This window comes from Ruditapes philippinarum, unplaced genomic scaffold (assembly GCF_026571515.1).
Source record: "Ruditapes philippinarum isolate M1 unplaced genomic scaffold, ASM2657151v2 ctg12146_1_1_1_1, whole genome shotgun sequence".
NCBI classification, from domain to species: domain Eukaryota; kingdom Metazoa; phylum Mollusca; class Bivalvia; order Venerida; family Veneridae; genus Ruditapes; species Ruditapes philippinarum.
Genome location: NW_026854309.1, coordinates 19278 through 28379, shown reverse-complemented (window position 1 = coordinate 28379; position 9102 = coordinate 19278).

Here is a 9102-nt window from a genome sequence, read left to right as displayed (position 1 = left end):
TCTTTTAAACTGGTCTAGGACAGTGACTATCTCAAGAGAATAGCTACACAACATGAACACAAAATCTATTAGCTGCCAAAGTTAGAACAAAACACTGAACGTTAGAAAACTTGAATCGCGTTCTGTAAATGTGAATAACTAAACTATTCCCGACTATGCCAGTCAGTGAAATGACGGAGAGAAATATGACAGCAGGAATAAGCTTGTCAAGCTCGTTATTGTTCAAATCCTGTAAAATCGACGCTTGTTCTTCCTCTGACCTTTCTGTCTTGTTCATTTTTCCTGAAAAACAAAACAACATAAGAACACATCAGATATATCCATTAAAGTCGGTTCAATCCGTCTTCAATAAATAAAACGTATGCTCCCACTCCGTGGCCGAGTGGTTAAGTTTATCCTCACCCTGTGGGTTCAAATCAAGCCAGGGACTTTATTTTTATTCATGTTAGGAAGCTAAGAATGTCAGCTAGTGGTTCTACTCAGGGTCTGTTTGTGCCTGTAATAATGTAATGTACGCGACTTTATATCAGCATATATAGCGTATAAAATACCTGCAACAATTAACTGCAGTTGACTACTCTACGCTTTTTTCGAAAATTCGTGTTAGCCGGTCGAAGTATTTTAATTTTGAAGTCCCGTAAATTTTCTTTAAATTATATATTTTAAAGAACCACCCACGCCTCCAAATTCATGATAATTTTTATGGAAATTTGAAAATGTGTCTGAATGTTTAATATTGTGGAGTAAACAAAATGAAGCAATTTACACATTTCAACCAACGTAAATTACTAAAACGTGGTCAAAATATGCATAAATAGCCCTTACTGCGTTAGTAACGCAGTATAAATATACATGTAGTTGTAAATGCTGAAAAATCAGCCATTAATTAGAGGTTAATACTTGGTTGCTGCTCGCCATTATGCGATAATGGCCCGAAGATGTGCATAATGGCCTGAGGGCCGCAGGCCCGAAGGACATTATGGAACTCGAGGGCCATTATCGCATAATGGCGAACAGGCAAACCAAGTATTAACGTCTTTAATACCTATGTCCGAAATACGGCATTTAGACATCGCCGCTAATCTTGGTTGTCGCCCTTTCTAAGAAACGGACAGTTGTCAATGTAAACAAATATCTATCATTCAGTTTAACTCTTCTATTTACTTTGAAAACATGACAAAACAAAATAAATATGAGACAATTATGCACATCTTCGGGCCATTATCGCATAATGGCGAGCAGCAACCAAGTATTAACCTCTAAATACCATGTAAAATATTACTTTAATCTTGAATCTTTTTGCATATCCTAAAATTTTAGTACATTTTTATCAAGTTTGATTTTATAGAAATATTTTGACTCATCCGGAGGCATGCAGCTTTAACACCGCTTCCGACACATTTTGACATACTCAAAACTCCGGATATTTAGAAAGGATTTTTTTGAGGTTTTTTTTTTGTACTACAGAAAAGCCAATAGCTAATGATTTGATGTGACTGGTAGAAGAAGAGCAAAATACTTTCATTAATATTATTTTCGAACGCTTTTTTTATTCTGCGTATCTCATTGCTCTGAGTCGTATTTTAAATCAAAATAAAAGAAACTTACAAATAACACTGTCTAGCAATGATGTTATCTTTCTTTTAAGATTCTATCCAAAATTGTCCTTTCATTGTTTTACAATGCACATAATGGATATGAAACCATGCTCTTAATTTGTTCACATATCAAAAGCATTATAGACGTATATATTTATCTAATATGTATCCCATTTATGAACAGAAGCGATTGCAGATTACTAGAAATTACATACGCTTTGGTTGAAATAAATCCTTGATATGAGCGTGTATTATAACGATAAATACGGAAATATCAACGGAAACTCCTAAATGACTTCTGGTTAACAAACAGAGCATGTAGTTACGAGAAATTGTGATTATTGATAATTAGATGCAAATATTTCGTATTAAATGTGAGTCATTCATAAACCAAATAACTTTAAAGTGCTGTATGCGGCAATCCGAGAAGAATTTAGTATAATTAAAAAGACATATTACTCGTAGTGTATAGCCAAAAAGGCCAAAACATGCTGAAACATCATCAACGTACAAAGACCGCTTCTGTTTGATGCGTTAAAGAAGCACGCCTCAAAATCTATGCTAATTTTCATGAACATTTTGAAAATGTATTTAAAATAAAAAAGAAGTGAACCTGACAATAGTTTAGGTATTGCTCAGTGCAGGTAAATAACCAAATAAAGGTCAAAACATGCAAAGTTTACCCATACTGCGTTTAGTCACGCTGTAGCAACATGGTGATTTATACAGTAAACTCGGTCATTCATTGCATATTACCTTGAATGGTGAATAATTTTAATTTTATTCAAATGTCATTGCTTTTGAGTACAGTTGACACTGTAGATCAGACCATCGTTTAATACCATATTCTTTTGAGTTATTTTTAAAGTGTATTAGTCACTCACATAATATCATCACACTAACTCACACATTGTGTAATCGACGTTTCATTTATGTTTTGGAGATACATTAAATTGTAAGAGGCATGTTTGACACAGGAAACACAAATCAATGGATACTTGATGACCCACTTTAATTGAGGATATGACGGCGACATAGTTTCAAAACAGATAATATACTTTCGAATATTTAAGTATGATATAGTATTGCTTTACATGCATGTCAATGTAGACCTACATTTTAACTTTTTCTCATGCTCTACACGTACTGTGTACGTACGTATTTGAATGCTTTTGGAAAAATACTTATCATAATTATGCAACAGTCAATTGAAACAGCCCTTGGGCAGTGCGAGGTTAACGTTTGAAAGATCAGACTTTTCAGCCGACTGCCATATTGATTAGACGCTATTTGTTTTGGTGACAAAATAGACGGGGATATGTTCAACAAAGATGCACTACTTTGACATTCAGCCGGGTTTGGAAATCCAAAACTCGGATTCCGGCGCTAATTGTCCAAGGGCAGAACATGGTTACCAAAAAAACACTAACACATATTATATAATATACGCATCTAATAAAATCTACGAAAAGATGGCAATAAATCTAACTTAGTAAACAAAGTCCCGCGCTAGTCTGAACCTACGAGCAGTCTGAACCAATTCGATACAGTTATGCCTGCTTGTTTTAGTATTTTTCTTGATATTCAAAACCAATTAGATTCTGATACTCATATACCGTAGATACTAATCAGGGCATGGAAATTATACAAATTCGTAGGGTTGACTATAATTTTTGAACAAGTTATATTCAAGCCAATAACATAGAGAGGTAACCGAGCGCTCAGTTACATATAAGATGCTCCGCTCCGTTCGTGTGCTTAAAAAGACACACATTATGCATCAGAAAACGAAATAAAAATTCTTCTTTTTCAAGGTCAAACATTAATTATTTTACGGTTATTTAATGTTTTAGAGCATATTAGATGTTTATCACTTGAAGAAAGTAACGACGAATATGAAACCATTTGTCATAAATGAAGCAAAGCATAAACAACTAAGCATTAATCTCAGTAACTATACTAATTGCCAAAAGATAACAAAAGCAAAAGATGGTTCAGGTATTTGGCTAATAAGTAACTTTTTGAAAACAATAACAGGACGCCAGCATGTAAAGGACTGTGACGAAACTAAAATAATAGCATTTCTGCGACACAATGGTCCTTTATAAAGCGCACGTCTGTATAAATTTGTATATGTTTTGACACGAACTGACAAAGAATTCCATCTAATAAATGTACGAATCTTGGTACCCTGTCTTCACTCTCCGCTGGACAGGTCTTGGTCGGTCTTTGACGATGTCTGCAGCAAGTTTGCTCTGACAAAGCCGATTAACACCAAATTTATTGCAGACATGTTGATTTACAAATCCTTGTAATTTTCCGTAACCATGATTTTTTGTCTTAAAAACAAAATAATTTATTCATAAATAGAGCTAATTAAAGTCTCACTTTCGATTTTGATTTTTATATCATGCTATATTTTCTTTATTACTAAATCAATTTCAAAATTCTTTGGACTGCCTAATTGATGACAATAAACAGATGAAAACCAGGTTAACCAGGCATCAAGAAGCCTAAAGATATCTTTACTTTTTGTCGAGCAGAAAAAATGACAACGAAAGCTATATAATTGATGTTATTTATAGCGACTGCGTTTTCCAGCCAAAAATACAAAATGTAGATGTAGGCTGTAAAATATGCGACGCCCTTCAAAACTATTTGACCGCTTTATTCTTGATATTTGAGTCACATCTTGCTTAAGTAATACTATTATTAGCCTATTATTATTATCTCGTGTTCGTAGTCGTATTACGTACACAACTATGACCATTTCATTTCATTTATTGGCAAATCGGCAGACTATTTACACATACTAAATATGGCCAAGACATACAGTTTACATAAAATTACACAAATAACTACACATTTAATCTTTAAATAAAAAATAATCACCAAATGTCTAACATTAAGTAAATTTAAACTCACAAATGAAATAAATCCTACGAAGAAGCGTTAAATTTCTCAACTTATAAGCTTCCGTTAAAATTTTTTCATTTTTTTACAATACTAGTTCTACGTTTTGATGACATAATAATAATGAATTTTTGGACTGAAGGCCAAGCATTATTTGCAAAATGTTTCTGTCGTAAATCATTATATTTATTACAGCATAATAAAAAATGGTACTCTGATTCAACTGATGTGATGAACATAGTTTACATATACGATTTTGTCCTTCAATGCCAGTATATCTACTTACTTCAATACCAAGATTATGTGCTGACCAATTGACCAATACTGGCTGTTTAAATTGACCTACGCATTTTATGTTCTGGCCTTTTCTCAGTAAGTTTTGTTTGTTTGCTAACATAAGGACATTGAGCCGTGACGTTGGTCTGTGTTGTTATTGTTGTTTTTGTTTGTTTTTTTCGAGCGATAAAGATAAAACCTTTTTTTCCTTCAATTGATAGACGCAAAATAATCAGAGAATTTATCAGACGGAAGTGAATTATTGATACTGATTTTAGAGTAACACATTTATTTTTCTTCCGTTTGGTGCATTCATTATTTCACGGTATCTGTTACGTGGGATTTATGCAAATACACGGATTTTGGTATTGCGGTTTTAAATAAGATACACACAAAACAAATACAGAGAATTAGTTATATTTTCGTATTTTCATTTTTAAACGTCCTTATTTTTTTTTATTTTATTTTTATCATAAAAAAATGATTATGCGTCATACCAGTATAGACCAACGAACGCAATGTTAATATTTTATATTATAATAGCTCGGCGTATAGCTATTTGCAGTCACAATTTATCCCTGTGTGAATCGCAAGACGCGAGTAAATGGGTTCGAATTACTGAAGTCTATGCATCTTGGTAAGGTGGTTTTGATCCCTGCTGTTGCAAGTTTGTAACATAACAAGTTAGCCAAAATCATATTTCCTGTTCCGGCTCCATATGACTTGAATTGTGTTGGTTCACCGTAAAACCAAACAAAACAAACTACACGGAGTTTAGCACCAATCACAAAGGCATGAACTTAATAGAACATTGAATTTCTTTGCACGTAATATAAAAAGCTGCATCCTTCAGATTAGCCGAAGATTTTCAAGAAAATCAACTTGAAGAAATGTGTACCAAGATTTTAAGAAAAGTCAAGATATTCATAATTCAAGTAAATAATAGTTTTAAAACATTTTAGTTGCTAAATACCTTAAGAAAGTAGCTTTAAATGTGAGATTATTTGTCATTTGACTCGCCAAATGTAAACAAAGCAGTATACAAGTTGTTTTCCATAAAAATAATAACTATACATGTATAATTGTACTATTTTCCACTGAAAAGCAACAGAAGCAAACGATGTTTCAGGTAATTGGCCAATATGTTATCGGGAACTTTAATGGGTCACCAAAAATTAATAAGCTTTTAAGAGATAAAGTTAAAAGCATCTCTGGGGCATAATAATGGACCTTTAAACAAATCTAAATATCCTTTTATATTTCATAATACACATAGCATTGTACACGCACGTACATGTACATTGTAATCAACAATATACACGTACCAAACAGACGATCGAGTGCTTGAAAATTAGGTAAATTAATCCCAACTTTAAATAACAAAACCTCTGTTAAATAAACGCAATGAGCTATTTAATCTTATTTAAATTCTAATTTTTCATAAATTATCAATCCTAAAAAATATTTACGATTCAAATAAAAGTATCTGAAAATATCCTACCTTTTTATAAATAGCCAAGTAAATATTTCCGGACATAAGATAGTGATTGCAATAAACATATGTGAGCTATAAACTTAATAAAACGATCAGACAATCACGTGACCGGAAACCATCTCTTTTGATGTTCTATGACCGGATAGCCATTGCAGTACTACGTACGTTATGAATAAAACTGATTGTTATCAAAAAGTATGATGGCTAAATATAGAAATATCTCAAATTTATATCAATATTCAATTACTTAAGAGCAGACAGTTAATTGCGGTGTTCTCATGAATACAAGATCGATTACGCAAAAAAATAACGCCTCTGTGCCGCCATTTTTGTGCGTTATTATGTTACATAACAAGAATAAGTGTTTCCAGAAATGTCAGGAGTTACCATTCAGTAGATTTTTTTCGTGTAATAGACTCTTTTGTTTAGTTTTTCTGTCGTTCGTTTCGATGTCTACAGTCTGATTGGCAAAGGGCATGCCGTGTATACGAGTAGAAATGGTCAAATCTTGTCAAAGGTATATATCGCCATCCAGGAATGGTGACGCAAAAAAAAATCTCTAAAAAAATCTAACTTATTGGTGCAAAAATGATACATGTATTGTCATTTGGATATATAAATGCAAGAGTTTGAGTGTTCACCCGGTGACATATTCTGTCTAAGCTATCTGGGAAGATTGACAGATGCATTGTGAGGTTATTATGTATTGTTATATGTTTTAGAGAAGTCTCGTATAAATAAATTTGGATTTATTCAGACTTACAATGCACTGTTTTATAGATATATAAATATTTGCCATTGTCGGGTAAAGTTTGATAAGACTTACAAATAAATATATGTGAGTTAAATGCTAAGAAACAGCAGCTAATCACATCAATAACTTTTATAAGATTAAGTTAAACCTAAAGAACATTGCTAGGATTTTTTTTCTGCAAAATCGCTGTGATAATTGAAAAGGAAGGTAGCTCTTAGGTGCATTTTAGAGGTTCTCGAAGTATGGACCGAGGAGTTGTCTTCCCTTCATGACTTCAATATGAACAATTATGAGTTTATGTTCAAATGTTAGGTATGTTCCTATGAATGGATGAGACTTTTAAAAAGTTTGAATAAAGATTAAATATTGATAAGAGTAAAACTTATTTTTATTGGTTCAATACACAGTTGTGAAATTATATTAGACCAGGCGCTAGCCTGATGTGAAAGAGTCCTATAGTAGGGCAAAGTAGGGCGGCATTTTAGAAATATCGCTTTGCGTTGTCGAGTGTCGCCGTGTTAAAAATCAGAATAAAGTTTCCTTTTAAAAGGAAAGGCTTGCTCAGTTGTGCCATCATCCCTTCCCTTTAAAATTGTTTTTTTTTTTTGTTTCAATTTATTATTACATTTTTTTTAATACGGTATTTGTATATCATAAAGGGTTTATATAGTTTTTTTTCTCGAAAAAAAAGGTATCACTTTTAAAGGGATAGGTAGGGTAAGCCCAAGACTGGACGAGCACCTGTGCCCATTTGTTTGAGCACCAGTGTTATGCGTGCAAATTTGGACCAAATAGGGACCAGAAGTCCATTGATTATAACTGCATGAACGGGAAGATGCTAACGATAACAGTAACAATTTTTTTATGTAAAAACGAATATTTTTTTTTGTCAAAAAACGATTCGAAATCTATTCTCTTTTTGTATAAAAGTAATAAAGAAAAATAATCAATCGTAAAAATACTACCATTGGCTCTCACGTGGAGAGATCAATCTATCATACTGAATGGAAACAAGTGTGCACATTTCATTTCCACTTTTTTCGCAGTCATTCGTTTTGGCAGTTGCTAATTTCATTTATATAGCAGCTTTAGAGACAAGTAAATGCACTAAAAGACTTCTTTAACGTGGTACCAATTAATAAGCATGAATCAACTATGTTACACCTAAAAGATCTATGGACAACACAGAAGATCTTAATGATATGCATGTGCTATTTTTAGATTACCTCACCAAGACGTTTAAACTCTGTCAGTAGATCTAAATATAACTTGATCATGCACTTATATTCTGCGTGATTCTGGTAAGCAGGACCGCCCTTTGGAGACGGAATACTACTACAGTAACCATTCTCTATTGTATAAAACTAATAAAGACAAAAACCAATTATAAAAGAAACCATCTTTTGCGTTGAAACGGAATCAAGTAAAAATAGAAATCCTATTTATATAAACAAACTGGGATTACCGAAGTAACTAAAATAGCTTAGATTTCCGTAATATTACTTCGTCTGATTCCGCAGTATGACGGAATCGCCCGAATTGTCACGATTGCAATCGGAACTACCTCGGCTATTATCATTAATCCGATGAGTGACGGAAAGGGCCGAAAAGTTGCGATTGGCACGATTGCAGCTGGTTTCCCGTTCAATCATGCACTAACAAATGTAAGCAGGAAACTACCTAACCGGAACAACTTTTCCAAAACAAATGTCTTGCAGCCGTGGCTGCAAGCCAAAAATAAATCGAGTGTCGCTTTGCATTGTAGAGCGTCGCTTCGTACTGTCGCATTGAATTGTCGAGTGTCATGGTAAACATTTCTGCTAACCCCGTCACTCGACATTACGAAGTAACAATGCGACAATGCGAAGTGACAATGGGACAACGCAATGTGATATCGCAACAATGCGAAGCGACGCCTGACAACGCGAAGCGATATTTCTAAACTGCCGCCCTTCTTTTCCGCGTCATTTTAGGCGACAATGCGATATATCGTTTGACATTGTCAAGCGTCGATTCGCATTGTCGCATCTTGCTTCGCGTTATCGTGCGTTGCTTCAGAGTGTTGC